The sequence below is a fragment of the Lutra lutra genome, chromosome 3 (genome assembly GCF_902655055.1).
Source record: "Lutra lutra chromosome 3, mLutLut1.2, whole genome shotgun sequence".
Taxonomy (NCBI): Eukaryota; Metazoa; Chordata; class Mammalia; order Carnivora; family Mustelidae; genus Lutra; species Lutra lutra.
The window spans coordinates 31,294,963-31,314,180 of NC_062280.1; the positions used below are offsets into that span (position 1 = coordinate 31,294,963).

Sequence of the window (19,218 nt, forward strand, 5' to 3'; positions counted from 1 at the left end):
TAGAATGTGTTAGGCTAATTCTATGAATAGTATTTATAAGCGAAGAAAACATTTTCAATAAATTTTAACTTCCCGTTAAAAAAAAAAAGATTGATTATTTAATCATCACATCAACCCCTCTGGATGCTTGTATATATGCAAATATGTACTTGTAACTCCAAAACTGGGTTTCATAACTGGTCAGATACTCTTGATTCCCTAATCCCTTAATTGTTTAGTTGGGTAACTTATACGAGTTAGTCAGCTTCTCAAAACGTGATTTTCTTTAACTAAATGAGAATATCCATAGTACCTCCCTCAGAAAGGGAATCTTAAAATTAAATGTGATAAGATATCTGAAGAGCTTACACAGTCCCTGAAACATGGCAACATTCAAGGGAAAACCAGGAGAGAGAACCAAGAAAATCAGTTACTCTAAGACTCATTCTTTCCATAGTCTTGTTCTCAAAGACCATTTTAATAAAGAATGCTCATGTCTAAAACCAGTGTTGGTGAACTATTTTCCGTAAAGGATAAGATAGTAAATATGTGGGCCCTTGCCAGCACTATGGTCTCTTTCCCAACGACTCAACTCCGCCCCTGCATTGAGAAAGTAGCCACAGACGATTCATAAACACATAGGTGTGGCTGTGCCCCCAATTAAAAACCTCATTTACCGAAAGAGGCAGCAAGCCAGACTTGTCCCACAGGCCACAATTTGCCAAACCCTGTTCTAAGAGTTTTTTTGTGTGTTATTTAGCTACATATTAATAACCCATTAAATTTAGCTTTCCAAAGTGAGACTTTTACATCTTGAATAATTTCTACTTTTGCATTAGTTGTTAACAATTTTCTCTCACTGTCTTTCAAAACTTCCTGGTTTAACTTAACTAAAAATCAGCTAAATTTGGCCCCAGTTACAATGTTATTGGAAATGAACAAGGAAATAGCAAACAATAGGTAAGTTTAAAAGCCTTTACCCGGTGTAGGAATCTCAACAGGCATCCCCTTTCCTATGTCCAAGATTATTAGGAATTAATAAATCAACATGATGGGTGTGTGAGATTTTCCAGTCAGGCATCTCAGAGTTCAGTCCAGGATTCCTCTTATCCTTGGAAAAATTCAAGCTTGTTTACAAGTTATAGCAGTCTCTGGACCCTTCTCTGCCTCCTGGATCTTACGAGGTCCAGGCCCTAATATCTGTGCAAGATTCTCAGGACAGTTGGCAAGATTATAACTGTCTTTAAAGTAATGATTTAAGGAATGGGACTTAGACAATAGTAAAAGGAAAAAGATGCACAAAAATAGTTTATGTATTAGCCTTACTCTGATTTATAGCAACTACCATTCTGATTATGTGTCAAATTCCTTACACAAGATTATTTTTCTTTCTTTAGGGGCCTTGATAAAATGAGTTCCCACTAAAGATAATAAGGAATCCCTCATCCAATACTATATTTGAAATTCAATAAATTCCAACGTTATTTAACTCAGCATGTGCAAACCAGGCTTACATCAATTAGAAAAATGCGAAACTGTTCACTAAAAGGAGGGAAGATGGAGAAGGAAGAGGAAGAGGAGGAAAATAGCCAGCACTTTGTCAATGCTTTTGTAAATCACATCAAAATAGAATCCTTTTATTTGGTTTCATTGTCTCAGTCTTGTCTGCCTCTTATGCCAGAAACGCTTCACTCCTACCAGCTTGCTGACTGACAGTTCAGTGATCTTTGTTTGGTTGTTACTGTCTGTGGCTCTAGAAATCTAGAATACTATAGGACAGAAAAATTCTGAAGAGTTATAGAAAGGTGGAATGATAGAAGCAAAATCTTGGCTTCTTTTCCCTTAGTCTGCTTGAAGAGAGTTGCAAGTATCATGAGAGGAAAGGCTTTGTCATTTTGGTCTCTAGTTCATATTGCTGACATGTCCCCCCAAAACTCGGGCGCAGAATAGAGCCATGTTTATATTGCTGCAAGGTCATGTCCCTGATGCAGAGGATTCAAAATATGTGGGCTAGCTCCTCCACACTGTTTCCTAACTATGCTGTAAAGACCATCTACCTTCTCCTGCATCCCTAAGACTCCTGCCCTCGCATGTGTTTGAGAAATGCTCTGTGGCTTCTCCTTATTTGTGACAACTTGAATTCCTTAGCATCCCTGGAAAATACCAGTTTTAAATAATACAATACCAGCTGTAGAGAAAGAATGGCTAAAAAATTAAATATTTATGACAGGAGCAATTTCTGGCAAAGCTATTCATTCATCGTATCTGTATACACATAGCCTCGCTTCCCCAAACCCAGAGGACATTCAGGACATGGCATTTAGCAGACTCTATATCAAGGTCTAAGAGGAGTCCAGTTAATTAGTTCCCAGCTACCAAGGGTCAGCATAATCCAATTGCATTGAAAATCTGGTAAGTGTGACACATAAGAAATCCTACCGTTTCAGGAGCATTGTAAATATTTGTGGCATTCAAAATCTTTGGCAATTGTGCTCACTGATGATTTTATTTAAAATAGTTAAATTTGTCTGACATTGTTAGTATATAACAAAGAAATAGAAATGTTCAAAGAAATAGAACTGCCTGTCTCTTCACTGCCAGCTCAAAGGCAGAAATACGACTTGGGTCAGCAGACATGTACAGGAAGGTGTCTCCACCCCAACTTGGCCGAATGGGACATACTAGTATTGTTCTGAATTTCAGCAATGTGGGTGACAACTAAAATAGGCCTAAGACTTGAAAGAAATTTGACTACACCCAATGGAAATTAGACCCCAAGACACTAAGAATCCTGACGATTACTATCCTCATTTGAAGCCATTGTGCCTAGTTGCTTTTGCTAGGGTATTAATACAAGTAAGAAGCATTGTTGCAAACCAGTATAATTATAAATGAGCCCATGCCAACAAGGTCGTATTGTTTTTACTATGAGGATATCAAAACAGGGTGATTGACACCTATATTTGTTTTCTTTTCAAAACCCACTTGATGTTTAATATCTTATTCTGCTTGTCCAGAATAGACAACCTATTAGGTAGGCTGAATAACAATATTTCTATTTAATCCATAAAAAAACTATTGCCCAAGATGGTTCTACCAACTCAGAGAAGGGCATAATAGCACAATTCATACTTGAACCATTAGATTTCCCAAATTTAACTTGGTATTTTTAGTAGAAAAACTAGTGTACCTTTCTCAGCAGTGACTAAAAAAGAGTGGTTCCTAGTATTTTACTGGCTATTCTTAACTTCCAAGTTGTCTTTAATATTCAACTAACATTACCACTGCACAGACAAAGACAATATACACAACTACATACACCATTTCAAAATTCAGTCCTCAACATGGGGAAGTTATTTCTTCATATTTTGAATTTTTCTTTGTCACTCTGAAACTCTGTGGCCACCACGAATTCTATGGAAACACACAAACAAGGGAAACCAAACAGGAAACCCTCTATTTTTTTTTAATTAATTATTTTTTTTTTTTATTATCAGCAGGAAATTTAGCTCAGGAAGTACAATAAAACCTTGGCCATTCAGAATCCTTGGGGATTGGATCCTTCCAGAAAGCCAAGCTTTGGAAATCCCTGAGGACAAATTCCCTTAAGTCCTGGAACTAGGTTATTTAATTACTCTGAATTGAAACATTCTGAAAATGTGCTAAGCATGAGTTTAACTCATGTTAAACTGAGTTGGTTATTTCTTAATTAGTCAAAAGCATTTTAACGCAAATCATTTACTTTAATACTACTTAAATGTCCTTAGATTCAACCAAGGAATGTAGAACACTTCAGCGATTAATTAAATCACTACTGTGTGTGTGTGTGTGTGTGTGTGTGTGTGTGTGTGTGTGTGGTTTAATTGTGTTTGTCTTTGGAAGATTTTCTGTCACTTTCTTTGCAATCAACTCTTCTTATTTTTTAATAAACTCTCTCTACCCTTTCAATTTGCAAAGTTGAATATAGATAACCAAGCTTGCTAAAATGTAGTAAAGTAAGTATAAAAAAAAGTAGAAGGGGAAAATCTGAAGACTTCTTCTGTGGATATCTAGAACACAGCTTCCCCTCATGGACTTTGTGATATCTCAGCAACACAAAATGGAAGTCAAGTGCAATGTACTTGTACAGTCTGGACCTAATGAGTGTTCATAACTGTATAGACACAGTATAAGAGAGAATGGTTTGGACAAATTTTAAAATAATAATATAATGGACATGCATCTGAATTCAATGATAATTTGGATCCTGGGAGCTTTGAAACATATATGCCCATATACAAAATTCTCTGGGAGTCAAACTTATCCTAACATGTTACTTTGAAACAACCAAGTTAATTTTCATCAATTAAAGCATTAATTCAAGAAACATCTACTAAATGAAAACCATATGCAGGCACTATCTCGTGTTCAAAGTACAGCAAATTAAGCCACACTGACATGCTTATTTCTCATCAAATTTTAATTATTTAGCTGTTATTTATTCATGTCAGTAATTATTAAGTGCCTTCTATTTCCAGAGACTGTGCTAGGGCTTGAGGAATGAATTGTGAGCCCAAACAAACAAAATAGTAAGCCCCCAATTCTTATGTTGCCCATGAACTCTTGGGAGAGTGAGACAATTAAATAACTGACAAATATGTAAATTCCCACTACCGTCAAGACAATGTGCAGAGAGTACAGGGACCCAGGGGAATACATCACAAAGGACACTGGTTTTATGAGCCATGTCGGCAAGACTTCTGCAAGGAAGTGAGATCTGAAGCAGAAGTGAATGAGCCCATCAGGTAAAGGAGGAGAGGTGCTGGGTTAGTTGGAGAGCACAGCAGGCTGACAGAACAGCCCACGTGCAGGCTGGGGGTACAGGCACGTGAGAGGCACCTACACAAAGCCATATTGCTGATAGTCAAGTATGGATGGGACTGAGAAAGAGACTGGAGCAATGAGACACATGAGGCTGGCCAGATGATAATCAGGGCCTTAGAAACTTAGCGGGTCCACTTAGAAACTTTGTTTTTAACCTAAGACAATGGGAACCCATTGAGTAATAACTTGTTTTCAAAGAACAAATATCCATGCTCCATAAATAGTTTTGTTTAGAAATCTAAACGGATTTCACATTTTACATGAAATATGAAAGGAGAGCAAATTTTTTTTTTTAAAGCTCTCCATGGCCCTTGTAGCCATCCCTCTCTGCTCTGTGGATGTACCCTGACATGAGCTCCATCGCTATGTCCCTCAATACCATGCAACTTCACTTCTGTTTGTGTTTTCTATGTTGTCTCCTATCCAGGAGAGCAAGATAATCTCCAGATAACAGTCAGTGCCCGGTCACAAAAGGCCCCCTTCCAGATCAACATAAAAAAAGACCAAGGACACTCCACCCCAGGGGGAGAAGAAAGAGACCAAAAGATCATTTCACTTTGGAGAAGGAAATGAAGGTCTCCACAAAGGGGGACTCCAGAAGAAATCGGAACTGATGGATTATCACAAGAATTAAATACTTGGAAAATATTAGAGATAAGCACAATAGATTTAATAGGTTTGTTTTGAACAGATAGGTCAAAGCTCTTGGGGAAAAATTGCAGTAGGTACATAGAAAACCAAGCAAAAGGAAAAAGAGGTGTTTATTAGCTTCAGGAGAAATAAAGAATGATATGAAAGAAGAAACGTAATCATAGGATGCTTCTTGGTTCAGCAGAGGTCACTTCATGTAAACATGTATAACTAGATAAAAGGAGAGCCTGAAAGTGGGGGAGACGTGTGTGTGCAGCATAAGATCACTTAATCTTTGCTTTTATCTTCATACATAGCTTATGTGTATTCAAAAGTTCATATATAATGCTGATAAAATTCATTACAATAATATGATTTAAGGGATTTAATTTCCATAAGTAGCTGAAAGAGCTTAAAATGATAATCTCAAAGAAATGGGGCAATTACTTTAAAAGTAAAAAGAAGGAAACTACTGTTTTTGTTGATAAACTTTATGGAACAATTGGACATGTGCATTAAATTTAACATTAAAACAAGTACATACATATATTTCTTATATTATCTGAATTTATCTGATCTGTGTGAACCAAAATTTGGCCTATCCTTCAGACAGAATTTTTAAACAAGTTAATATAAGTCAGTCTGGGAAGAATTTACTAATATTTACTTATATTTTCCAAGATCTTTTCCTTCTGAACTAAAAAAAAAAAAAAAAAAATCTCTCTCTCTCTCTTTCTTTCTCTCTCTCTTTTCTTCCTCCACTAGAGTAACAACTCAGGAATTGCCAATACTACTTTTGTGGACATTTTTTGAGGTGAGGTGTGAGCTTAAATGAAAAATATTTTTCTTGAAATTCTGCCAAGAGATAACAAGTATGGAAAGAAATAACACGGGCCTCACTATTCTGAAACAGATACACAAAGGCAAAATGTAGCTTATTGAGTTCAGCTTTATGATTCAATCTAAAACAGTCACAAACGACCAACTCCTTTTTTTTTTTTTTGCTTAAGAAACATATTTTCAGCACCTGAATGACTTGACCTCCCTCACACTTCAGAAATTATTAACATCTCTGCCTTTTAGCTATTTAAAGATTAGAAAATAAATGGAAAATATCAAAGAAATACTACTAATTCAGCCTAATTAGTCTTAAAAGGTCCGTGAGTGCAAGGGGTTGTTTGAAAGGCTCTTTAATTTAAGATTCTGATTCAAATTCATGAATACTTTGGGGTAAGGGGCAGTAGTCAAAAAGCTCGTGCCATGGGGCTCTCTGATATAACTGGGTTTCAAGAGAAGCTACGTGCAACAAATATACAATATGCAGTCACTCTCAATTCGCTTTTTTCTAATAGTTTTAATCTAAAAAATCAATATTTAACAAGGATAATTGGGAAATATGAATAACAAAAAATCAAGAAATTTCAAATATAAATTGTGCTAAATGCCATCAGCACCGAGTTATGTACCTAATTTCCTTTTGTTCCCCATGGAAGGCCATGCTTTTGCACTAATTGAAAATATTTTGCAAGAAAAATATTCCTACCCACATGACAACCTTCTCAGAACTGGACTAGGAAGGGTGAGTAACAGGTTGTAGTAGAAACTTGGTATGTGATTCAGGAGTCTAGTTGCAGACGACAAAATCCACTCTGCCTGGCTGAAACAAAAAAAAGGAGTTATTGCAAGTGTTAAGTGCTTACAAAGTCTACTTTGTAAGCCAGAGAATGTGGGTACTGTGCATACTGCACAGGAAAACATCTGCTGGAAGTTTTGGTGACATGAGCCAATAGAGATTATGATTAGCAAAACCTCATCACATTCTGGAGCGTCTCTGGAGAAATCACTGTTACTTCATCATTAGAGCTCCTACATGGATACTGTGTAGGACCAGACACCAAAAACTCTGCCACCGCTGCCACCTGAGAATAGGACAACTCTACCACCCAGCTCATCTGAAGAAGAGTTCAGTGTCACTAGACCTTTGTTGTGCTCCTTTCTGAACTGAAGGCCCATGGGATCATCGGATGGCTAGAACCCCAGCTCTGAAGGGGGCTGGGAAGTGAAACGCACTAGCACTGGGGAGGTGGGCTTCACAACACAGGTAAGTCTCCAGATTTGAAAAGAGAGATAAAAAGGCCCTGGGCATCCAGAAAACATGCAGGTGTCCACTATTCAAACATCATAATAAATATAATTAGCCCAATCCCCATTAGTGGCAACCAATGCCTAAGGAGTTGCAAATAACCTGCATCACAAAGGAAGTTACATAACATAAAGTTCAGGCTTATATTTAGGTGAAACCTGATAATGATAGTGAGATGCCACAGCAAGAGCATGTCACAAGATACAATATGGATTCCACAGTGAATGTTTTTCCAAAGTGTTGCCATGGAACAATGATCGTGGTGATAACAACTCACTTTGACTGAATGTTTTTTTGTCTCTTGGGCCCAGTGCTAAATGGTTTAAATAAATCAACAGCTCATTTATTGCATACAACAAACACATGAGGTTGGGATTACAATTTTCCCATTTCACGGATGAGAAAACCAGGGTTAGAGAAGACAAACCATTTACCAAGAGGTTGGGAGAGGCCAGAATCTGAACACAAGCAATCTATTAAAAAAAAAAAAACATTATTTATTTGACAGACAGAGATCACAAGTAGGCAGAGAGACAGGCAGAGAGAGAGGAGGAAGCAGGTTCCCTGCTGAGCAGAGAGCCCGATACAGGGCTCGATCCCAGGACCCTGGGATCATGACCTGAGCTGAAGACAGAGGCTTTAACCCACTGAGCCACCCAGGCGCCCCTGAACACAGGGAATCTAAAGAAGGCTGGAATTCTAGAGTTAGAAAACCAGAAACTTCAGTTCTGGTTCTGTCACTAACACAGAATTTCATCTTCTAGGTCTTAGTTCCTTTGCCAGTAAAATGGGAATGGAACCCCTGCCCTATATTTCCTACATGGCTATTTTAGAAGTCAAAGATGTTAAAGCACTCCATAAACTGCAAGATGCTGTTACTATGTAAGTTGCTAGTAATTCATAAATACTTTTCAATATGCTGGTTGCCGTTATTGATATAATACGGAGTGAAACACTTATTATGTTTGTCCCCTAGTTTCCATATCCCCTCCTTCAGGTGACAGTTTCTCCCTGGAGGAACCTCATCCTACCTACCCACTTCCCATCACATAGTTTAGATGGAAATGGCCTCACTCTTAGCTCCAGGAACAGGAGCTGACTGGCTTCAGTCAAAGTTCGTGTCTGATGCTATAGGCCTCAGTGATTGGCTCAAAGAAGAGCATCTTACCCAATCAGAGATCACATGGTATTAGGAAATGTTTTCGGTTTCTGGGAATGAGAATATCCCTTCTTCTTTACGAAAGCTACTAGAAGAAGTCTGCCTTTTTCTTAAGGTGGTATAAAATGGATCTCTGGGATCTGGAAATTTTAGTTTCTATGAAAGGAGAGCTGGAGTTGGCAGGGAGCCACTTTCTAGGGTCTGAGGAAAGGGCCAATCTAAGGACAGCAGAACGGAGATGGAGGAACTGGAACCACGGTGACACTGTCTACATCACGAATCAGCACAGCTGGAAGAAGGACCTTCCACCAAACGTTTCTATTACATAGACCACTACCACAACATTTGTTGTTTGAACTCGCTTTAGTTGGATTCTATGTGGCTTACAGTAGGGCACTGCATGACTTTTTTAAGTGATTTTTTTTGTCTTATAAAAAAATAACAATCATCCTTCAACTCATTTTTACTTTTTCCCATTTAAAAGATTCCAAATGAATTTCTAAACTACTCAACAATAACAAGTAATGTTACAGAGTCTTACAAATTTGGATGATTCTGCATATGAACAATGCATTTCTCGCATTTTTCTGCTAGATTCAAATCAAAGTAGTAGAGCTGGGAGGAATCAGCTAGCCAAAATCCCTCATTACATGAATGGAGAAGTTAAGATTCATAGTAAACTGACTTGCCTACTACCGGCTAATTATTTGCAAAGCTAGGGCTAGAATCCAGGTATCCTGATCTGGTTTTTTTGCTTATTAATTCATAACAAAGAGACTGTCGGGTCCTCTTTCTGTTGCCTACAGATCAGAGCGCATGCATAATCTTTTGAATCCCCTCAATGTTAAGAAATCCCTATCCTTTGAAGATGGATTTGATTTGGGGAAATAATCAAAAGTCACTTAGAGCCAAGTGCAGTAAACAAGGTGGGTAATCAAACCAAGTAATTCATGTTTGGGTCCAAGAAGGGTGTAACATTGAAATAATGAGGCTGATTTTTTTTTTTCATGTAATTCATAAGCTAGCTTTGATGTCATTATATTAAAATTGAAATTCCTTTGACATTCATTTTGGAGTTATATTACTCACAATTTGATTCTGTCATATTCCCTGGATTTTAAAGGAAGCCCTGCTAGTATTCCTATATAATTAAAGTAACAGCAATGATATGAACATTTTTCATTTCAGTAGATGGAACTGAGAGAGAAAATAAATAATGCAATTTAATTTAACATTAATTTGTTGAGTGCTTATTATATACCAAGCACTACTGCAGACCTTGTTATAAAGGAAAGAAATACATTTATTCTGAACTCCCTACTTTACTGATGAGAAATTGAGGCTCACAGAGGTTAAGAGAACTTTGTAAAGATTCTTGATTCCCAAACCAGTGACCTTGGTAAAGAACCAACATATATTAACATTCCACCTCTGATATAATTAAATGCAAAATAAAAGCAGTCTCTAGCCAAAATAGAGAGTGAATTGGCAGCAAGAATTAACCATGCATGCTTATGAGCATGACCCAGAATGTGTAAAGTTATAGTTCTTATTTAATTTCAGGGAATTAAGTAGGAATGCTAATAGAGAACTTGAAAGATCAGGAATGTGACATAATCGGAAAATCAGGAAACATGAGAGAAATCAGAGTCTGCGAAAAGGAATACGGCGTCTTGGAAGGTTGAGTGGAAGATCAGTATTAGTATTAGAACAATATGTCACCGAAGGGGAAGATGGTTCAATAAGAGTACAAATATTCCTTTTACTGGAGAACAGTGTACTCCAAAAAGTGAGAAAAGATTTCTAAATAGCTCATGATTCTGACCCCTTGTTTATGATTCCACATTCACTCTGCAATTCAGCCATTAATTTGGTTTCACTGATAGGTTTTCACTAGGAAAGTCTCTGAGGGTGGTCTCTGCAGCCATTACAGCTCCTCTTCCTGTGCAACCTTTCCAGATCCCGCCAGAGCTCTGGTGCCTTAGGCACTTCAAAGACTAGTTTCCTAGGGAGAAGCCTTGCTGTTGATTGAGGAATTGGCATTTGGTTCCAGCTTCACCCGTCTTGTGGAGTTGCTATTCATGTTGAGTTGAAGAGTAGAGCTGGATGCCCAGACCCAGGGACAGAAGTGAGCACTCCAAAGCAGAGCATATGTTGAAGTTTTCCCAGTCATTGTGGACAAAATGATCCTAAACCAAAATTATGATCTCGGTGAATAGTGAGAACTCAGGTCATTTCCCCTGGCTTTGGACATCTTGCAAGAAAGTTAGAAATTAGTACTCCAGTAGAGAGGAGGGAAAGGGTGACTTTTATGTGTATGAACTGTAGATATGTGCATAGTTACTTATATAAACAAGCACACATCTGGGGGATGACAGGTGTTTGATGGTCAGAGGGCTGTGTCTCCCCTTGAACGTTCTTTTCTTCCTTCTTTCCAGTATATGTCAGAAAACTCTCAAATGTACCATGACCTGAAAAAATCTCGTGGACTATTAAATTAAATAATCTAGACTCTTAATACATACACCACAAGAGAAGGGGCTGAATTTGAAAATACACAAGATTATGTTCAGCACTGCTTAATTGTGGGTGTTGGGTAGTGAGACAAATAGGTAGTTAGCTGTTTTAGTACCCCTATTGGTCACCTGTCCACCTGTCCACTGTGAAAAATTCCCTAATGTGATTCTAATGTGATTCTGATGTGCTTCTTGACCTACAAGAGAATCCTAGAACACAGGGTTCTGTATAGAAACAACAAAGCATGGTCAATAGTTGGTGTGGTACTGATTGTGTGTTTCTGTAAGCCAGACGGGTTGGCTTTAGAATATAAACTGGACCCTTACGGACTCTATGACTTTGGGGTAACTCAATCATCGTGAGCCTCAGTTGTCTCATCTGTCAAAAGGTTTCAATAATACATATCAGAGGATTTTACGAGTATTAGATGAGAATGTATGTACAGAACTAAAGTAGTGCTCCCTAATAAATATTAAGGAAAAATGTTATCCTTAACCTCCCCAAGGATTGAAAAAATACGTATAGCATCAACAGAAATGTTTGAAGGTTGAGATGGCAGAGAGCAAGAATAAAACTGTATTGCCGGTATTACAATAATTCTTTACCTACTTACTATCTTGAACTATCAGCATCCCAATTATTCCATCAGACAGGTTTTATTTCTCCTGTGTCTCACGCTTAGAATAACAAAACTTAAAATGTCTCAGTGACTTTCTTTTCTCTAGCATGGGACAGGGGGTGTTGGAGTGCTGGGTGGAGTTACATAGAGTCATCATCCACTGACTGAAGAAAATTATTCTTATATAATAATGACAACAAAATTAATGACTCCTTACAGGTAAGTGAGCATCTTTTGTGTCAGAGTTCAGGTACACGTAGCACTAAAGTCTTCCCCTTGACTTCCACGGTAGTTCAGAAAAAGGATTGAAATCAAACAAGATTGCCAGTAAAGTTCAAATAAAGAACTTGCTGATTATACTACTTATGTCACATAAAGAAACCCCCACTCTAAGGGAAATGGTTCTAGCACTTTTTAAAGACGCATGGGAGTAAATCCAACCTTAGCTGTCTTTTAAAACGTAATCTGAGAAAACAAAATAATACAATTTTTATTTATCTTTAATGTACCTTCTTTACATGCCATCATAAAAGGTTTTTGATGCCAGCGTCTATCTCATACAAAGTGTGCCCAAGGAAACAAAGTGAGAATTCCTGGTTTCATTTTATGAGGATATGCTGCAATGTAAAGTGGAAGGAGAAGAGTACATAAATATAACTTTTTAGGATGTACCAGGCAGGATCTCATTAGGAAGATCCAAACCACTCCAGGTGCTTTCAGCACAGAGAATTCAATACAGATTTAGTGGTAGCATAGGTGATTAAAACGAACAAACACATTTTCAAAAGACCGAAGAAGGGACTGTGAAGGCATTAAGATATTGGCCATAGTGGGAAGCCAATGCCAATTCTAAGACAAAAAGTACAAAGACAATGGGGATTTTACTGGATCCAGAATTAGGGGCCACCCAGCAGAGTCAGGAACTATGGTGAGTTATCTGGTCCGAGCTGGGCACCACAGAGAGAGGGATGTCTGGCTAGAGGTGGAACCAGACAGGAGATGCAGCTACCACCAGATATTCTGGCCAGAGGCTGGTGTCATAAGACTCTTTGCTTTTTCCTCTTACCCACCCATCAATTAACAACCAGCACTTCTCATCTGCCAAATATGCCCGGTAGCTAGAGGTCAATGAAGAATGGGAAATGTTTTGTGCATTACACAGAGCAGAAACGGAAGGAATAGATCAGACAGCAAACAGGTACAAAACTGAAGTTTGCTTGTGAACACGGACACAAAAATCCTCAAAATAATAAAATGTACTTAATATAGCAGTATATTTGAAAACATAATCAAGTGACTTGATTAAGGAGTGCTACGACCATTCAACACCACAAAACCAATCTAAAAATCACAAAGGAGAAAAATAAGTTGACAAAATTCCTAATGAATAAGAAGGAATGTTCTTAATCTGAAAAAGAACACCAATTAAACACCTACAATAAGCATAATAAATAATTAATGATGTAAATTTCAAAGAATTTCCATTAAATCGGGAAGACAATAAAGATGTCCTCTACCTCCCATTAACAGGATTATAATGGAGATTCTACTCCCTTTTTTTTATTTTAAGATTTTATTTATTTATTTGAGAGACAGATCACAAGTAGGCAGAGAGGCAGGCAGAGAGAGAAGGGGAAGCAGGCTCCCTGCTGAGCAGAGAGCCCGATGCGGGGCTCAATCCCAGGACCCTGGGATCATGACCCAAGCTGAAGGCAGAGGCTTTAACCCACTGAGCCACCCAGGCACCCCTCTACTCACTTTTTAAAAAACAAAGACGTATGTGATTAGAAAAGGAAGAGAAAAGGTGTTATCTGCAAATGCAGGTATCTTCATTATTTCTGCAGAAAAACCTAGAGATTCTAAAGATAGACTATTACAACTAGCAAGAAAGGTTAGAACATTTGCAAAATACAGGGACACCTGGGTGGCTCAGTAGGTTAAAGGTCTGCCTTCAGCTCAGGTCATGATCTCAGCGTCCTGAGATGGAGCCTTGCATGGACTCCATGCAAGGGGGAATCCTGCTTCTCCCCCTGCCTGCTACTCCCCCTGCTTATGCTCTCTCTCTGTTAAATAAAAAAATAAAATCTATTTTAAAAAATTTGTGAAATACAAGATAAATATCAAAATGCAATAGCATTTTTATACATAATCAATAATTCATAAATGAAATCGTATAAGGAGATATTCATGCTAGCCATGAGAACTTATGAAATACTTAGGAATAAGTTAACAAAATTAGACAAAAATTGCATGTAGAAAATTTTAGAAGTTGTTATAAAATGAAAACTTAATAAATGCTTGTGTACATCATTTCCAAGGGAGGAAAAATGTTAAGTGTTAATTTCCACTAAAAAAACTGTATATGATTCTTCATGAGATTAATGAAGGGATTCTAAAGTTTATATGAAGACATAGCTGAACAAAAACACCCAAGATAATTGGAAAGCAGGTGGGTGGAATTTGCCCTATAAATACCAGAGCTTAGTATGCTTTAGTAGTTAAGATTGCATGGTATTGGCACAGAGGCAGTCAAATAGATCAGTAGGGCAGAACAGAAGGTCCTCAAATAAATACATACTATCATATATAATTGGGAAGAAATTAATAAATCAGGAGAAAAGAATGGACTAGTCAATAAATTTGTTGGGACAACTGGCTTTCCATATGGAAGGAAATATAATTATATTCCTACTTCACACCATGCATGAAATTAAACTCCAGATGGATTTAGAAGCAAACAATGAAAAAGTAAAATTTAAATTGTTAAAAGAAACTACAGAATAATATCTTAAGTTTTTCACAACTGGAACATAAAGGATCTTCACAGCTCATTTTATTTAGATCTCTGTGCAAAGGCTACCTCCATGGTCAAGTTTGTTATTAAGAGTTTATAACATGCTCCTATGCCCTCTCTATTATCTGGCCTTACCTCACTGTATTTTGTTTTATTTATCAAGCACTTATATAGCTTTTAATATATGCTAGGCACTTTATATACCATATAGATATGCTTGTTTAATTCTTTGAAACAACCCTATCTAAGAGGGGTTACTATTATCCCCACTATGTAAGTGGGGAAACTGAGGCACACAGAGATCAGTAAGTGGCAGAAATAAGATGCAAAACCAGAGAGTCTAGCTCTAAAGACTGTGCCCTTAACTATGTTGTTATGCTGCCTTTTAATTTTTTTTTCCTCATAGCAGTTATCATTACCTGACATTATGTTTTGTATTAATCAGGTTATAAGTTTATTGCTTATCTTTCCTATTGCGTTTGTGACTACCATATTCTCTAGTGTTTAAAAGAGTGCCTGGAATATAATAGGTGTTCAACAAATATTTTTTAAAAGACTTTATTTAATTTATTTACTTGAGAGAGAGCATGAGCAGGGGGATAGGGAGAAGGAGAAGCAGACTCCTCGTTGAATGGAGAGCCTGCTGTGGGGCTCAATCCCAGGACACTGGGATCATGACCTGAGCCCAAGGCAGATGCTTAACCAACTGAGCCACCCAAAAATATTTTATTTATTTATTTAAGTTTATTTTTAAAATTTAATTTAATTTAATTTTTTTCAGTGTTCCAAAATTCATTGTTTATGCACTGCACCCAGTGCTCCATGCAATACGTGCCCTCCTTAACACCCACCACCAGCCTCACCCCACCCCCGCACCCCTCCAAAACCCTCAGTTTGTTTCTCAGAGTCCACAGTCTCTCATGGTTTGTCTCCCACTCCAATTTCCCCCCAACTCCCTTCTCCTCTCCATCTCCCAATGACCTCCACATTATTCCTTATGCTCCACAAGTAAGTGAAACCATATGATAATTGACTAAGTTTTGGGTTTTTTTAAGATTTTCTTTATTTATTTGAGAGAGAGAGATTGTGAATGAGTGGGGGATGAGGAGTAGAGGAAGAGAGATAAGCAGACCCCATACTGACCAGGGAGCCCAACATAGGGCTTGATCCCAGGACTCTGAGACCATACCCTAAACTGAAGCAGATGCTTAACTGGCTGAGCCACCCAGGTGCCCCTCAAAAAAAAATTTTTAATGATTAATGTAAAAAAAAGAATTTCTCACAAAGTCCTCAAAGCTAGAACTTATAAAATAAAGTGTGACAAATCTGATGTCATCAAAATACAAAACTTCTGTATGGAAAATATACCATGAATAAAGTTAAACAGCATGTTAAACACCAATAGAATGAGAGAAGATATGCAATACAAATGATTAGAAATCAGGAAATGTATGAAGCATTCCTATAAATCAATGAGAAGAAGGCAAACACCTAACTTAAAAACAAAAACAGAAAAAAAAAAATGAACAATTTGTAGAAGAGATAAAACAAATAGTCAATAAACATGAAAAGTTGCTCAAACTCACTAGTAATTAGGGAATTTTGAATAAAAACAGCCATCAGACAACACTGCCTACATTAGAATACTAAATATTAAAATGACTGAGGATATCAGATATTGATTGGGATGTGGGAAAATGAGAAGTTGCAAACAGTTGATGGAAATATAACTTCTACAAACATGTTGATGAATAACTGATTAATATTTAGTGAAGTTAAAGATGGGCATGCCTATAGCCCCCAATTTCCACTTCTATTATATACCTTCCAGTACAAATGCTTAAAGATATACATGCAATTAAAAATTACTGCATGTGATAAGTAGAGTAAAAAATTGGAAAAAAAAACCTAAAGATGCCTCAATAGGTAAATAAAGAAGGAAGGAAGGGAGGGAGGGAGGGTAGGAGGGAGGAAGCAGGGAAAGAAAGGAGGAAGGAAAGAAGGGAAAGACAGAAAGACATGGTCAGTTGATAGACTACTATAGAGCAAATAAAATGATTGAATGAGCCTATGAATGGGTTGAACTCCTAACAAACTGGTTCTCCCATAGATACAGCTATAAACTCTGGACAACACACAAGAAGAACTACCTGAGGTCTCTGGGGATTTAACTAAAGACTGGAGACTTTGGAGGGGAATCAAGACTTGGAGAAACTGACTAACATAGAACAAGTTCCTTGTCTTTCCGGAGCTCTGTCCTGAAATCAGCTGATCTTGGTGACTGCCCCAGTGGCATGGGAAGCTAAAATTTTGGATGAAGCAAGAATTAAAGGAGCCAGTTAAACCTAGGGTTTCCAGGGGCTCCTGGGTGGCTCAGTGGGTTAAGCCGCTGCCTTTGGCTCAGGTCATGATCTCAGGGTCCTGGGATCCAGCCCCTTATCGGGCTCTCTGCTCAGCAGGGAGCCTGCTTCCTCCTCTCTCTGCCTGCCTCTCTGCCTGCTTGTGATCTCTCTGTCAAATAAATAAATAAAATCTTTAAAAAAAAAAACAAAACTAGAGTTTCCAGAGAGAAAGAAGAACCCCCAGAAATGAAAGTGCTAGGGAAGGGGACCCCTTTACTGAGTATGAGCTCAGCCTATCTCTGCTAACCCCTGGACAAAACAAGCACAGGCAAACCAAAAGTTCTAGAAACTAAGGTTTAAAAAACTCACTGAACTCAGGTACAGGATCCTGAAATTTATGTCTAACCAAGTTCATTGCTCCTAAAACAGAAGCATCAATATTTCTTTTGGAGCAATATAACGGAACCCCGAATTAACATTTGTAATAATTGCAAACAATGTAATATGTTCAATGTTTTGGATGATATTCCAAAATACGCACACACCAAAAACCAAGAAAATGTGAATTAGTCTCAGGGGAAAAGACAATCACCAGATGCAATACCCAGATGACCCAGATACTGAAATTATCAGAGACTTTAGTGCAGTGACTGTAATGATGATCAGTGAGGGAAAGAAAAATAAACCTAAAATGAGTAAACATATAGGAATTCTCAACAGAGGAATAAAACATTTGGAAAGTATAAAAAAATACAGTATCTAAAGTTAAAAGAATATTGAATAGGCATAAGAGGAAGATGGAGATGACAGAAGACAGAAGCTTGCAATAGATCAATAGAAAGCATACAGTTTAAGGAAGATAAAGAAAAAATTGTTAAGAATGAACAGTCTCAGGGACCTATGAGACAATTGCAAAAAGTTTAATATACAAGTAAATAGAGTCACAGGAGGCAAGCAGAGAGTGGAGCAGAAAAAAAATAGTTTTGGCAAATTTTTAAAATTTAAACATATATCTATTATATGACCATTGGAATTTCCTCAAAAGAAAATTTAAAAAAAATGTTCACCCAGACAACCTGTACATGAATATTCATAGAAGATTTGTTCATGGTAATCAAAAAACTGGAAACAACCTAGATGTCCATTAACAGGTGAATGGATAAGTAAAACATTGTACGTCCATGCAATGTGATACTATTTATCATTAAAAAGAAAGACAACATGAAGGAGTCTCAATCAGTTTGCTGAGTGAAAGAAACCAGGCACAGGGAAATACAGACAGTATGATTTAATTTACATAAAACGTAAACTAATCTATGACAGAAAGCAAATCAGTGGTTGCCTTGGTCCAGGGTCAAAGGAAAAGGGGCACAGGGAATCCTTTTCCTGTGATGGAATGTTATATATCTTGATTGTGTTGGTGGCATCATGCATGGGTGCAACTCATTGAATTGTACACTTTAAACAGATACAGCTTATTGTACATAATTGTAACATAGACATAATATGAGAAAAAAGTAAGACGAATGAATGAGACATATAGGAATTGAAATAGTGAATACTTAATATGGTGCTTAATATTAAATGAAGAAAAAACAATCTAAAGAGGTTGCTACATAACTACAGTATGATACCACTGTTAAAATATATGAAAACCCCTGCAATATATATGACTTGTATAGATATAATGTATAATAATACATGTTATATGTGATACACAACCGTAGATGTGTTAACCATGGTTGATGAATATTCATTTAATAAATGTTTGAACACCTACTCTCTTATGGTTGCCAAAGGGATATACCAATGGTCAAAGTCTCTGTCTCTGCTTCTGGGTACAGAGGGAGGAAAACAGACAGATGGGACTGGGAAAAGTGCCATGAGGGACTTGACCTTCATAATAATAGTTTTTTTCCCCATTTTTATGATAATAATTCTTAACCTGAAGCATTTTACAAAGGGTAAATGTTTTGCATTTTGAGTGGTAAATAGCTGGGTGTTATATTTGGTCCTTTGCAGTGTTCTATATTTATTTTTAACATACAATCAAATGTGATGGAAATGCATTAAATCTAAGCAGCTGAGAAATTAAATTATGGATCTAGACTTAGCACTGATTGATGGATAAATAAGACTAAATACACACCTCCATTAAAGGTTCATTATTTT

At 37.2% G+C, this 19,218-nt stretch overlaps 1 long non-coding RNA gene across 2 annotated transcripts in view; it reads left to right on the top strand.

The window, feature by feature from the left end:
- LOC125095867 (uncharacterized) overlaps positions 1 to 6,285 on the top strand; it is a 53,702-nt gene extending 47,417 nt beyond the window's left edge. For both annotated transcript variants that reach the window (XR_007125975.1, XR_007125976.1), the window contains exon 5: positions 5,270 to 6,285. This is a non-coding gene — a long non-coding RNA (uncharacterized LOC125095867). The remainder of the gene's footprint in view (positions 1 to 5,269) is intronic.
- Positions 6,286 to 19,218: the final 12,933 nt, after the last annotated feature.